We start from the raw sequence: 13,284 nt of genomic DNA, 5'->3' as shown, positions 1-13,284 counted from the left end.
AACAACACTTTTCAAAATATCTTCTTTTGTGTTCAGCAGAAGCCATATTGGTTTAGAACAACACGAGGGTGAGTAAATAATCATAAAATATTCAATCCTTAATATGAACTATCATTTTAATACACAGTGCAAGTGTTCTATCAACAATCTTAAGTACTAGACATCACTGTGGACAGGTGATTTGTCCCTAGTGTGTAACTTCACAAAATCAATGGCAGTCACATTGATTTCTTATGTCAAGGAAGAGCTCAGTCATTGCTAGAACAAGGACAAACACAGCATCATCAGAAACTCAGCATCTTCTTTCTTTTCAGATTTCTATTTTTTTTTTTTTTTTTTTATGAGCTGATTGCTAATTAGCAGAGGATCTGTAGAGAGATGACACTGACTCATTCGACACTGTATTTTGCCTAACTGACTGAGAGAACATACACTGTGTCTATCACAGCATCGCATTTTTTCACCTTAATCTTTCATTCCTATGAATGGTGATGGAATGGCACATGGACCTGATGACCTCAATCCATCCTTTGATGTTAGCGTCACTGAAGCGTGTACAGGTATGAGTGCGTAACTCCCTCGTGACCGCAGAGTTCTGTCTGTGGAGAAGAAGCAGTTTCATAATGGTGCTGTGTACAACTAAACAGATAACTGCCTCAGAAGATCTGACAAATTTAGCACTTTTTTCTCTTCATGAGTACTTTTGTCATTTTTAATAACTGGAACAGCTTGCTTTATATATATTAAAGGTACACTACAGTAACTTTTTTTGTTCAAAATTTACAAAATGAGACAATACATCATCAATCCTTCTTCCTTCTCTAACCCTTATTTACTGTGGCAAGCCTATTATAACTTTTATATTTTAGACCTGATGGGATGGTTTTCATGGGAAATTGTGTACATGCATCACTCGCCCGTGCATGTCTCCTCATATCCGCGTAAATAGAGTTGTTTTGGCTACTACACGCGCGTGTATGTGGAAGTGGCATAGGTTAGTTGTCAAAAAGAATGAGAAAGGTTGACATGAAGCATGCTAAATCTTGAACCTAGTTCATTATCTATTGTGAAGGGTCATATTCATCTGCACATGCAGTCACGCAGAGCCGAAGCAAAACCAAAACAATGTTCTTCCGCAAAATGCATGCAGTTTTGTTTTTTAACCTCTAAAAAGGTTACAAAGTGTACCTTTAAGTTAGTTTCAAAAGAAATTTGAAGTAGTTATGATACATTTTTTACTCCACTATATAGAAGAGCCAAGGATTATCCAATAATCTCTGAAAATCCTAATACAGATAGGACCAAGATTACAAAATGCATCAAAGAAAAGACAATAAATTAATTGCAGATATCTGCTCTTCATTCTGTTTGTGCAAAATGGATAATGAGAGAAAAACTGTTCAAGATATAGTGACTATTTATTATTATTTATCATTTTGAATAATTGTATATAATATAATTATATATTTCAATTTTTTTTCATAATTTATAATGTAATGAATTATTTATTTAGAATATATATTTTTTTATTTTATTATGGATAGTACACATATTCCTTTAATGTGTAGAGAGGATGGGAGAAGAGCGAAAATTGTTTATTTTATTATTGTGTTACAACTTTTTTTTTTTTTACAAAATTAAAGGCTTAATTAAAACAATAAATAAAAACATATTTTGTTAAATATGGATTATTGCTTTAAGCCTATTTGTACAGTAGGCTGCAGAGGAGGAAATATTCAAACTAACAATTTCCCACCTGAGGAACACAGAGTCAGAGCATGTACACTAAATACTAAACTATGTTTTTTAACTGGTCCAAAAAAAAAAAAAAAAAAAAAAAGCTGTCAGGTTTTCACATTTGAGTAATGACACCAGGACCTTACTTAATGAAACATATCCCTAAAATCAGAGGGAAATGATAGGTGAATAACACTGATGTTGAAGCACCTAACCCTGGTTGTAAGCCTATAAACTATAAACTTTTCCCTCAAATCTGAGTGGTTGATTGGAATGTTAATCCAGGAACATGTTGCACTTGGTGAAATCACATTCACCAGTCACTTACTGGAAGCAATATGTGGTCTAAACATCCTTGGTTGAGACCAGACATACCTGAGGTCCTGTAGTTCCTGCATCACATTCTCAGCCACAGTCATCTAAGGAAACTGCTGTGTGAGCTTTAATCTGTGGGGGGAAAAAACAACAGTATGTGTGAGTGTCTGTGTTCTCAGTAGGTCTTTAATTCAGATCTATGCACTACACTGAACAGCATATTTCAAAGGAAGCCAGAGGCATGTGAAACCTAGTGAATCAACACTGTGCTGTAAGAGCAGTGTCTGATAAACAGTACTGATCAAGTCTCCCAGAGCTTTGGTGCGTCAGGAGGGTTATGGAGAATTTTGTATGGCTGTAACTGTGTTCACTTTTCTTTAACTTATTTTTTTTTTTGTTCGCTAGTTTCTAGGTCAAGGGCTCCCCCTATGGCAGACTGCCAGTTGTAGCCCAGTCTCACATAATTCCGCACAATAAATCAAGCCTCCTCTGAGTTTCTGCAGCCCTGCCCTAGCAACCTGAACTTGACACATAGTGCACTGCACACACTTTATTGCTTGCAACAGCTAATAGATAAAGAATGTGTGTCTGTGTGTATTTAAAATGAATGTCTTTCTCTCTGCCCTCTGGCGAGTTACATAATGTGACTGCTCACAGTCTGGTTGAGTAACTGGTTTAACCTACGGCTGGATTCTCTTCAGGGAGTTTGTGAGTGCTTATGTCAGATGTTTGTTGCACAATAGGTAAATAAACAAGAGGCAGACTGAATGTAGTAAGATTCTATCAAATGGGATTTTCAATTTGAAAAGGTGATTTTGAAAGAATGATTAAAAAAAAAAAAAAAAAAATGTGTTTATTAATCAAACATGTGTTGAAGTGTTAAGCCCAAAGTATACTTCGGTTTTTACACATACGCGAGAGTCTGTGTACTGTGTGCGAGATGTGCGTCACCAGAATCAGGGCCTTAGCTGGGGTATCTGGGGTATCAGGTTGTTACTGTAGGCCCTTTTGAAAATCGTTCTGGGGGGAGGGGGGGTTGACCGCCTCGGTTGACCAGAATAGTATGTGCGTACTATACGCGTGCCGTCTAATTTTTGTAATGCGCATTGAATTTGTTTTGCACTAATCAGTTGTTCCACAAGGTGGCAACATTGTCCCTGGCTGTTGTTTCACAGTAGAAAACAAAAATAAGGGTACATTTGCGACAACGATGTACTAAAAATGGAAATGTTTTTCACTTGCGTTTTTTACGTACAGATGTCAACGTTGTCAAAATGATCCCTGTTTACATGGATCCGCGAAAACGACTAAAAATGCTGTATTATACATGCCAGGCCAGTAGTAGGCGATGTCACTTTGTAAAGAAAAACTACACACCTATAGACTGAAAAATAAGCATGTGCATGACATCACTGTTTTTACAAATTACGTTTTTGTCGTTTACACAGAGACCATAACAGTATAGTTTTCAAAAACTTGAAACCCGTTTTCAAAAGTTTGCATTTTCAGGCCCCCAAAACGCTGTTGTCGTGTAAATGAATGGCCAAAAAGACTGTAATGGCTGCCATCACAGCACTGTAAACCCTAATGCTCAAAATACTCAATTGGTTTGAGTAGGACAAACTTAAATTAAACAAATTAGTTCAGTCAAATTAACTTTTATGAGTATTTAGCACTTTTTTTTCTTTCGAGTTCACAGAACTTACATATTTTATGTAAACTGAACTGTTTCATTGTATTGAGTTTTATGAACTCATTTCTTTTAATTTAGACGAACTTAAGTTTAACTGAAACTGCTGGGATTTCTATTTAGCATGCTTTGCCAATGTCATTTGAAAGGGGGAGTAAATGCTAAAATGAAGTGTTATATAATGTTTTTGTGCAAGATAAATGTTAAGTGGGAGATTTAATAGTGATTAATGTTTTGTTATGCTAATTTAGAGGAGTTTGTTAATGGTGATTTTAAAGAGTTAACATCATGGTGACAAGTGGTGTATGCGGCTTGGTTTGAAAGCAGGTATATTAAATGTTTTATATTGCTGCACTCATCGAGAAAGTGCTATACCATGCTATTGTTAACATGTTAGCAAATTAGCAAGTTAGCATTTTCTGAATTAGCTTGTTTACACATTAAAATGTTTACGTTGAGATTACATGATAATTTTAAGTTAAATGTATGAATTAGTGTACTTAAATATTTCAAGTTAAACAATTAAAATGTTTGAGTACAAAATAAAAGTTCTGTATACTTTGAATTTCTTAACTTAAAAAATTTTGATGTAACTAATTGCCTCAAATTTACGACTTATTCTGGTTTACAGTGAGGAATAAATGACATTTTAAAATAAAATAGAAAACAATTATTTAATAGTATTTCACAATATTACAGTTTACTGTATTTTTGATCATACAAATGCAGCTTGTTGAGAATAAGAGATTTTTTATTAAAAAAAAAAAAATCTTACCAAACCCAAACTTTTATTTCCATATATTTGTTTTATAAAAAAAAGCATGAAAATAAAATAAACTTTAAAAAAATATAACAGTAAAACTTGGCATTAGCTCTTCATTGTTGAAGTAATTTTTTGCGCATGTAGGCCTATATGATGACCCGCAAATTGAGATTTTGGAGGCAATCATGGGAGAAAGTAGCATCTGTGATACAGAGAGCATAGAATAAACAAGGCTTGAAAACTACAGAGCACAATGAAGGGATGTGGACTGACACAGTCTTCTCAGAGGTCACACACAGACGTGCTCGCTCACACACACACACACACACACACACACACACACACACACACACACACACACACACATCACTACTGCTCCCCTGAGAAGTATAGTTAATGTGTGTGTGAATGCCATCTGAACAACTACAGATTCTTTCAAGCCCCCTTCAGGTCTGTTCTCACCAGTTGCTTTCCATTCTTCCCCAGAGACTTCTGACATTCTGCTGTGTACTTGTGCCCTGTCAGCCATTCACCTCACACTCACCTTACACACTCTCTCAAAACCCCCCTCCCTCATCTCACCCTTCGCTCTCAAGGCGAATAACAGCGTCTGCTGAATAATGCTCTGTGAGAAAAAACAGCCCTCATTAAGCAAACCAAGCTGCCATCGTTCCTGTCACCGGGCTTTAAGACAAAGTAGAGGCTACGGTCCAACAAGCCCTCCTGTGGCTCTGTGGTGTGTGTTTCAGTTCAGTGTGTTTTTAATGTTTTCTTGTAATGTATTTCTAGTCCTGCACAAACATCTACAACACTGGCGTTATAGTTTCAGTGATTATATCTCAAAAGACGTGACTCAAAGTGATTTCAAAGCTACATTAATCTAAATATGCCGACTGTAAGCCGTAGCATTTGTCATTACCCTGAATGAGCTTTGGAGCTTGTGTTAGACAACACTGCCATGACTATTTTTAGTGGTGTGTAATCACCTCTGCTGAGCTCCAGTATAAAATCTAGTGCTTCTAGACATATATCTCTGCTTGATCTACCACATTTAAAGGGATGGTTCGCAAAAAAACAAAACAAAAGCTGTAAATAAAGATATTTAGCAGAATGTAACTGGTACACCACAATGGTAACCCTACAAAACGAACATAATCCCCTGTACATCCCAACATAACACAACATTAAACACTAACTTATGTCTCCCCGTGTTAATTTTGTGCAAAAACACACAAAATAACACTTAATTTAAACATTGTTTTCCTTATACAGTCTGACGCAAATAAAAAATCTGCTGCAACTCAATCATATTAAGTTCAGCTTACTACATTCAAATTTTGAGTTCATGCAACTTTTTTCTATTAAGTACAATGAACTTTCATTAGTATTTGAGTGGCAAAAACTCATTTCATTTAATTAATTTCACTGTTTGCCTTTACAGTGCATGATATAGAGAAAATAAGACATCCTTGTGAAAAGAAATCCTTGTGAAAAACAAAGAAAAAAAAATGCTGTATTTTTGTTGTTGTGTAGAAAATGCCTATAATAACACATAGGGCCAAGTAATGTAACATAGTAATAAAATATATTATAATTTATTGATAATAAATTATATCAATTTATTAAATCAGTTTAAGAGGGAAATAAAAATAAGATAAGATATATGTTGGGTCTGTTTCCTGTATGTCAGAACACAACAGGCTATCAGGTTCTACCACATTTCCTGAAATAACTATTTTTTTCCTGGTGAAATATCCCTTTAAAATCAATTCGCAGCATCACCATAAGATAAATCTGTGTTGTGTGCAGTGCTATTATTGGTAACTGAACACCATTAAGGTGCAGTTTCTCTCATTACAGCTGGGAGCCATGAGTCAGAGTTACTACTGCATCCTTCAAATGACTTCTGCTGCACAAATCAGAGCCAGGGTTATAGAGACAAGACAACACGCCCACACAAACACATACAGCCACACACAGATGGCTGGCCTCTGCTGGGGTGTATTATTTGTGTGATCCCTCAGTCCATCTTTGCCGAGCTATTTTTAAAAACCCTAGCAGCACGCAGCCATGCTTAAATGCATGCTGTCAGTCAGCAGGTTCACAGATTAGGCTGTTTTTCTACCATCTGTGACCATATCTTGTTTCATGTATACAGTATCGTCTTGTACCGCACGGCTCCAGGAGCAGGAACACAAGTTCGTGTTGTGGGGAACACGGTAGGCAGCGTCAGTAAGATCGTAAAGCTGTGGGTTATCAAGCTAAAAACAAATGGGTATTGATCATGGCTGTTGCAGGTAGAAATGATGCAGAGAATATGGCAGGTGTATGAATTCATACACAGTGACATAGCTTTAAAATGGTGTTATAGAAATAGATAACACTTTACAATGAACTCTATTAGAGAGCTGCATATGAAAATGTATCTGTTCAATAAAATACCATCTCTGTGTTACTTTTACAATATTTCAAATCCCTCAGTTCTAGCCATCTCTGAAAGCCAAGCCGATGTTGATTCAGGTTTTATTACGAGCTCTGTCGCATTCTCTGTTTGCCAGACTCTCCTCGAAAGTTGGTGACTATTTCGATCGAGGGGGACCCACAACAACAACCAACACAGATACCCTAGCTACGGCCCTGCCCACACCATATACACGTCAATGCATGTATGTAATTTCTCGTAAAAACCATCCTGTCAGGTTTAAAATATAAACGCTTATAATAGGCTTGCTTACCATAGTGAATCAGAGTAAGACAAAAACACGTTTTGGAAGAAGGATTGATGATGTATTGACTCATTATTTAAATACAAAAAAAAGTTACATACCTTTAAATCTACAAATAAAGAAAAAGTTTAACAATTTAAAAAAATCATTAAAAATAAATATTTTAAATTCTGCCTTTCTAGGTCACTAGTCAAGTAAATATAAAGTTCAGTCATGAAACTCTATCTATCGCTGATTGGTTCTTTCAGTACTGCGACACCAACCAATCGGAGGTACTTCCTCATTTATGTGGCTTTATTTATACTGTATCCTAGCTGCGATCAGCACGCCACACAATATGAGAACTCCTATAATCCCACCTCCTCCCCAGCACCACCTGTAGAGATCTGCTACAGGGGGGTTCTATCATTTTGCAGCAGCCTTTCCTTCTTGTTTTTTGACTAAGCTGAACAATTATGTATTTGCTCAGCAGCAGCAGCAGCAGCAGATCTCGTCCGCCAAAATCAAGCCTATGTACATTCCATGCTCCATACTAATAAAATGCTGGTTGAATCTATTCACTCCGAGAGTTGTCATGATTGAATTTCATTTGTGACATTGTTCATATGACTCTCCAGTGTTATTTTAGCATCACTGAGATACTGTTAGTTTTATTTTAAAGGTGCCCAAGAATGCTTTTACACAAGATGTAATATAAGTCTAAGGTGTCCCCTGAATGTGTCTGTGAAGTTTCAGCTCAAAATACCCTATAGATTTTTTTTAATTAATTTTTTTAACTGCCTATTTTGGGGCATCATTAACTATGCACTGATTTTTTCGGCGCGCCACCCCTTTAATTCGTGTGCTCCCTGCCACACGAGCTCTCGATTATATTACAGCACATTTACAAAGTTCACACAGCTAATATAAGCCTCAAATGGATCTTTACAAGATGTTCGTCATGCATGCTGTATGCATGCTTCGAATTATGTGAGTAAAGTATTTATTTTGATGTTTATATTTGATTCTCTATGAGTTTGAGGCTGTGCTCCATGACTAACGGCTAATGCTAATAGCGATGGCTCTTGTCTCCGTGAATACAGTAAGAAACGATGGTAACTTTAACCACATTTAACAGTACATTAGCAACATGTTAACGAAACATTTTTTTCAGAAAGACAATTTACAAATATCACTAAAAATATCATGCTATCATGGATCATGTCAGTTATTATTGCTCCATCTGCCATTTTCGCTGTTGTTCTTGCTTACCTAGTCTGTTGATTTACTTGTGCAGATCCAGACGTTACTGGCTGCCCTTGTCTAATGCCTTTCATAATGTTGGGAACATGGGCTGGCATATGCAAATATTGGGGCGTACACCCCGACTGTTACGTAACAGTCGGTGTTATGTTGAGATCCGCGTGTTTTCTGGAAGTCTTTTAAACAAATGAGATTTACATAAGAAAGAGAAAGCAATGGAGTTTGAAACTCAGTGTATGTCTTTTCCATGTACTGAACTCTTGTTATTCAACTATGCCGAGGTAAATTCAAATTTTGAATCTAGGGCACCTTTAATATCTTGAATTAGTTTTTATCTTTGTATTTTCAGTTTTCATTTTAAAGTTAGTTCAGGTTTTAATAATTTTGTTGTATTTCTCAAATCATGCTGGAGAACACAATCACCGGGTTTTACACAAACCTGTGTGGAGTTCATGCAGTTTGTGTTGTTTGGTTTTCAAGTTTTATGGGGACATTCCATGATTTTTATACTGTACAAACTGTAAATTCTATCCCCTAACCCTACACCTACCCATCACAGAAAACTTTCTGCATTTTTACATTTTCAAAAAACATCACGTAGTATGATTTATAAGCTGTTTTCCTTATGAGGACCAAAAAATGTCCCACGTAAATCAAGCGTAGCATTAGTTCTGGCAGGTCACATCAGTCAAACTCGCATCAGCTGACTCTTAGGTGACTCACGTCTACCTGTAGGGATGCAACTTCTATCACACAGTCCATATATAAGCTCCTCCTCCTTTTCCAGTCAGGATTTAGAATCCCCTTTGAATCAGACTAATTTCTCGAATTAAGTTGTACATTAAAATATTGACATTAATGATATCAGCAATACATTTATGTTAGTTCTGTTCTGTTTACCCTAAGAGCGGTTATCGCTGCCCTCCCTGCTCTATGATGGCATATCCAAACTCTATGCCATTCGTCAATCATCTTTAACGATAGTGGTCCTGACAGAACATAGGGTTTACCAGGAACAAACACACGAGCATGCACGCACAGATGCACACACACTAGCTATTCAAACGTGCAAAACACAAACTGAGTTACACATAGGAATGTGACCACACAGACAGAGATACTGAAGGTCAGCTGCAATAAATTATGTTGTGTATCTGAAGTGTGTCTCTTTAACCCCTGCTCCTACTACTCATGATTATTTTGGAGGTATGAGCCACAGGCCTCTCGGCATAGAGTACATACCTTGTCCGGGTGGAATAGGTGCACCACCTGCTGAGGCCTCATTGTGGTCACTTGTCCTGGGGTAATGCAGGAGAATCTGTCTCTCTAAGCCTGGGTCGCATGCTTGAACGCCAGGGGCACATGCTACACTATTCACATTTGTACACACAGCCTGCCTGTCTGACCCTGTCAGTAGCAGAACTAGGCCATGAGAGGAGGTTCCTGATTTCACTAAAACAGGTTTTACAGAGCAGCACATATGGATTTTATGAATATAATATAATAACCTTACCAAAAAATCCAGCTTAAGTTGGTAGCTGGTCATTAGCAGGTCCAAAACTGGTTAATAACTGGTCCAAGCAGAGTAGTTTGGATTTTAGGATGAGCCAGTGTTATTTTAGTACCATTGATATACTAGTTTTTATTAGGCTAATATTTTGAATTAGATTTTATTTTTATAATTCTGTTTTTATTTTTATTTTAGTTAAAGGTGCCCTAGATTCAAAAATTGAATTTACCTTGGCATAGTTAAATAACAAGAGTTCAGTACATGGAAAAGACATACAGTGAGTCTCAAACACCATTGTTTCCTCCTTCTTATATAAATCTCATTTGTTTAAACGACCTCCGAAGAACAGGCGAATCTCAACATAACACCGACTGTTACGTAACAGTCGGGGTGTACGCCCCCAATATTTGCATAATGCCAGCCCATGTTCAAGGGATTACACAAGCCAGTATTAACGTCTGGAGCTGCACACAGCCGAATCATCAGACTAGGTAAGCAAGAACAACAGCGAAAAATGGCAGATGGAGCAATAATAACTGACATAATCCATGATAACATGATATTTTTACTGATATTTGTAAATTGTCTTTCTAAATGTTTCGTTAGCATGTTGCTAATGTACTGTTAAATGAGGTTAAAGTTACCATCGTTTCTTACTGTATTCACGGAGACAAGAGCCGTCGCTATTTTCATTTTTTAAACACTTGCAGTCTGTATAATGCATAAACACAACTTCATTCTTTATAAATCTCTCCAACAGTGTAGCATTAGCCGTTAGCCACGGAGGACAGAATCAAATTCACTCAGAATAAAATGTAAACATCCAAATAAATACTTTACTCACATAATTCGAAGCATGCATACAGCATGCATGACGAACATCTTGTAAAGATCCATTTGAGGGTTATATTAGCTGTGTGAACTTTGTAAATGTGCTGTAATATAATCGAGAGCTCGTGTGGCAGGGAGCACACGAATTAAAGGGGTGGCGCGCCGAAAAAATCAGTGCATAGTTAATGGTGCCCCAAAATTGGCAGTTAAAAAAATTAATTAAAAAAAATCTATAGGGTATTTTGAGCTGAAACTTCACATACACATTCAGGAGACACCTTAGACTTATATTACATCTTGTGAAAAAGCATTCTTGGGCACCTTTAAAGGGGTGGTTGATTATGATTTTTTAACTTTAGTGTGCAATGTTGCTGTTAGAGCATATACAGCATCTGCAAAGTTGCGTCGCTCAAATTTCAATGCAAAGGGAGATATTTTCTTTTTTTAAAAATTCTAAGGACTACAACAAATGGCTGGTAGAGACTACAACGAGCTTCTTCCTGGGTTAATGACATCACTAACTCTAAATTTTACATAAACCCTGCCCCTGGGAACACGCAACAAAGAAGACTAGGCCATGTTGTGCTGCTTTAGAGAAGAGGAAGAGTTGCTGTAGTAGAGTACTGTTGCCATGCCATCATTTTATGCTGGATTGCTTCACATACAAGGGTCAATTCAACTCTGGATTTGCAAAAAACATGACAGCACATGCTAGTCGATGTGTTGAATTGACTTCACAGCAGCTAACGTTACATAAATGTATCCACTAACCGTTCAGAAATGTCCAGATGCAATCTATAAATTGTAACATCTTCCTGAGTCTCTCCATCAGTGTCCAACTCCGGTTTGAACAATTTAAGGCTGAACACCATTGCTGACCATCGTCATTTTGGCTGCGTGAGGTTCTCCAGCCGATAAATGAACTGAAGCGCGAGCTGTTAAAGCTCCGCCCTCTTCTGGAAAGCAGGCCAGGAGCAGCAGCTCATTTGCATTTAAAGGGACACACACAAAAACGGCACGTTTTTGCTCACACCCAAATAGGGGCAAATTTGACAAGCTATAATAAACGCTCTGTGGGGTATTTTGAGCTGAAACTTCACAGACATATTCTGGGGACACCGGAGACTTGTAAAAGGAGCAATATAGGTCCCCTTTAAAGTTTGAGTAATTTTGTTGTGTGTTTTGTCATCTTTATAAATTTTTTTAAAATATGTCAATATAGTTTTTATTACATTTACTTTTTATCTAGTGTTTTAGCGATTATGAGGCATTTTCATGTTTACCACATATCAAAACCAAAAATTAAGTTTTTAAAATGAGTATAATTAAATTATTTAAAGATTAGTCAAATTTACTAATTAAAATAGTTAAAATTAATTTAATCCATTTTATACCAGCTAGAAACCAGCTACCATATTTCAGCCATTATATCATCTTATGTTGGATTTTCCTAAAAGGAAAGTTCGGCAAGTGTTACAAGTGTTAGGTGGGGAGATTTCGAAGAGTCTCTGCTGTGATGTTTAGTAATTCCCAGGGTCAGTAAAGCCTTACAGAGTAGGTTTTGTGCCTGGAAACATGGCCTGTGAGTCACCAGTACTTGTCTTTTCCCACACAGAGAGCGTTGTGTTTGCGCAGAGAGACACAACCACGAGAAGTTGGGCTGCAGCCCATACTTTTATAGGGAGTGAAGGAGAGGCCAGCCAAGCCAGCAGAGAGGCTTTGAGTGAGGGGCTTTAATGGCTGTGTAAACAAGATTATCGGTAGCTGAGCTTGTTCCAGTTATATGATACCGGTTACCACACACCCACACACACATACAGATACTCAATGCAAGAGCTCAGACATACACGCAAATACACACATAAAGCGACAGCAACAGGTCATGCTTGGTCAGACAAGTGTAAATACACACTGAAATACCAATCTGTTTTCTGTCTTACACATTTGTGGTTGAACCCATGACACACACCTCTCAGAGTCTGTGTGTCTCATCTAGCCAGTCTAGAGCAACAGGTGCCCTTAATGATTTACATCAATATCACTGATGGTGAAAAACACGACACTTACATAAATCACTGCATACACAACTGGAATTTTCCATCGACTCATAACCACAAGCAAACAAGTATAAACAACTACAAAACTAAACTAACTAATAATGTTTGTTTATACACAAATAGATAGATAGATAGATAGATAGATAGATAGATAGATAGATAGATAGATAGATACATAGATACATAGATACATAGATAGATACATAGATAGATAGTGCACAGCTGAGTCTACAGCCTCACTACATTAACTGTAGTCTTGTCATCAAGTGTTTAGTTCTTCCACACTATTTTTTTTTTGCCCTCTTCCTCCCACGCTCTGTCTCCACCTCTCTCTATGCTCCCTCCAGCAAGCCCAAGTGCTTTTAGTACTACACTTTACAGCTGACAGCACATGTTGAGGCAGCACATTCCAC

General features: G+C 37.1%; 1 protein-coding gene across 1 annotated transcript in view; it reads right to left on the bottom strand.

The window, feature by feature from the left end:
* The window catches only part of atxn1a (ataxin 1a), a 143,437-nt gene extending 131,720 nt beyond the window's left edge, over window positions 1-11,717 (bottom strand). Inside the window, exons 1-3 of the mRNA XM_048201347.1 lie at window positions 11,586-11,717; window positions 2,113-2,184; window positions 465-599 (exon numbers count right to left, since the gene is read on the bottom strand). The gene's annotated coding sequence lies outside the window, so the exon portion shown is untranslated. The remainder of the gene's footprint in view (window positions 1-464; window positions 600-2,112; window positions 2,185-11,585) is intronic.
* Between the last annotated feature and the right edge of the window lie 1,567 nt (window positions 11,718-13,284).

This window comes from Megalobrama amblycephala, linkage group LG9 (assembly GCF_018812025.1).
Source record: "Megalobrama amblycephala isolate DHTTF-2021 linkage group LG9, ASM1881202v1, whole genome shotgun sequence".
NCBI classification, from domain to species: Eukaryota; Metazoa; Chordata; class Actinopteri; order Cypriniformes; family Xenocyprididae; genus Megalobrama; species Megalobrama amblycephala.
The sequence above is the reverse complement of the archived record's forward strand: the minus strand, read 5'-3'. Positions and strand labels throughout refer to the sequence as shown.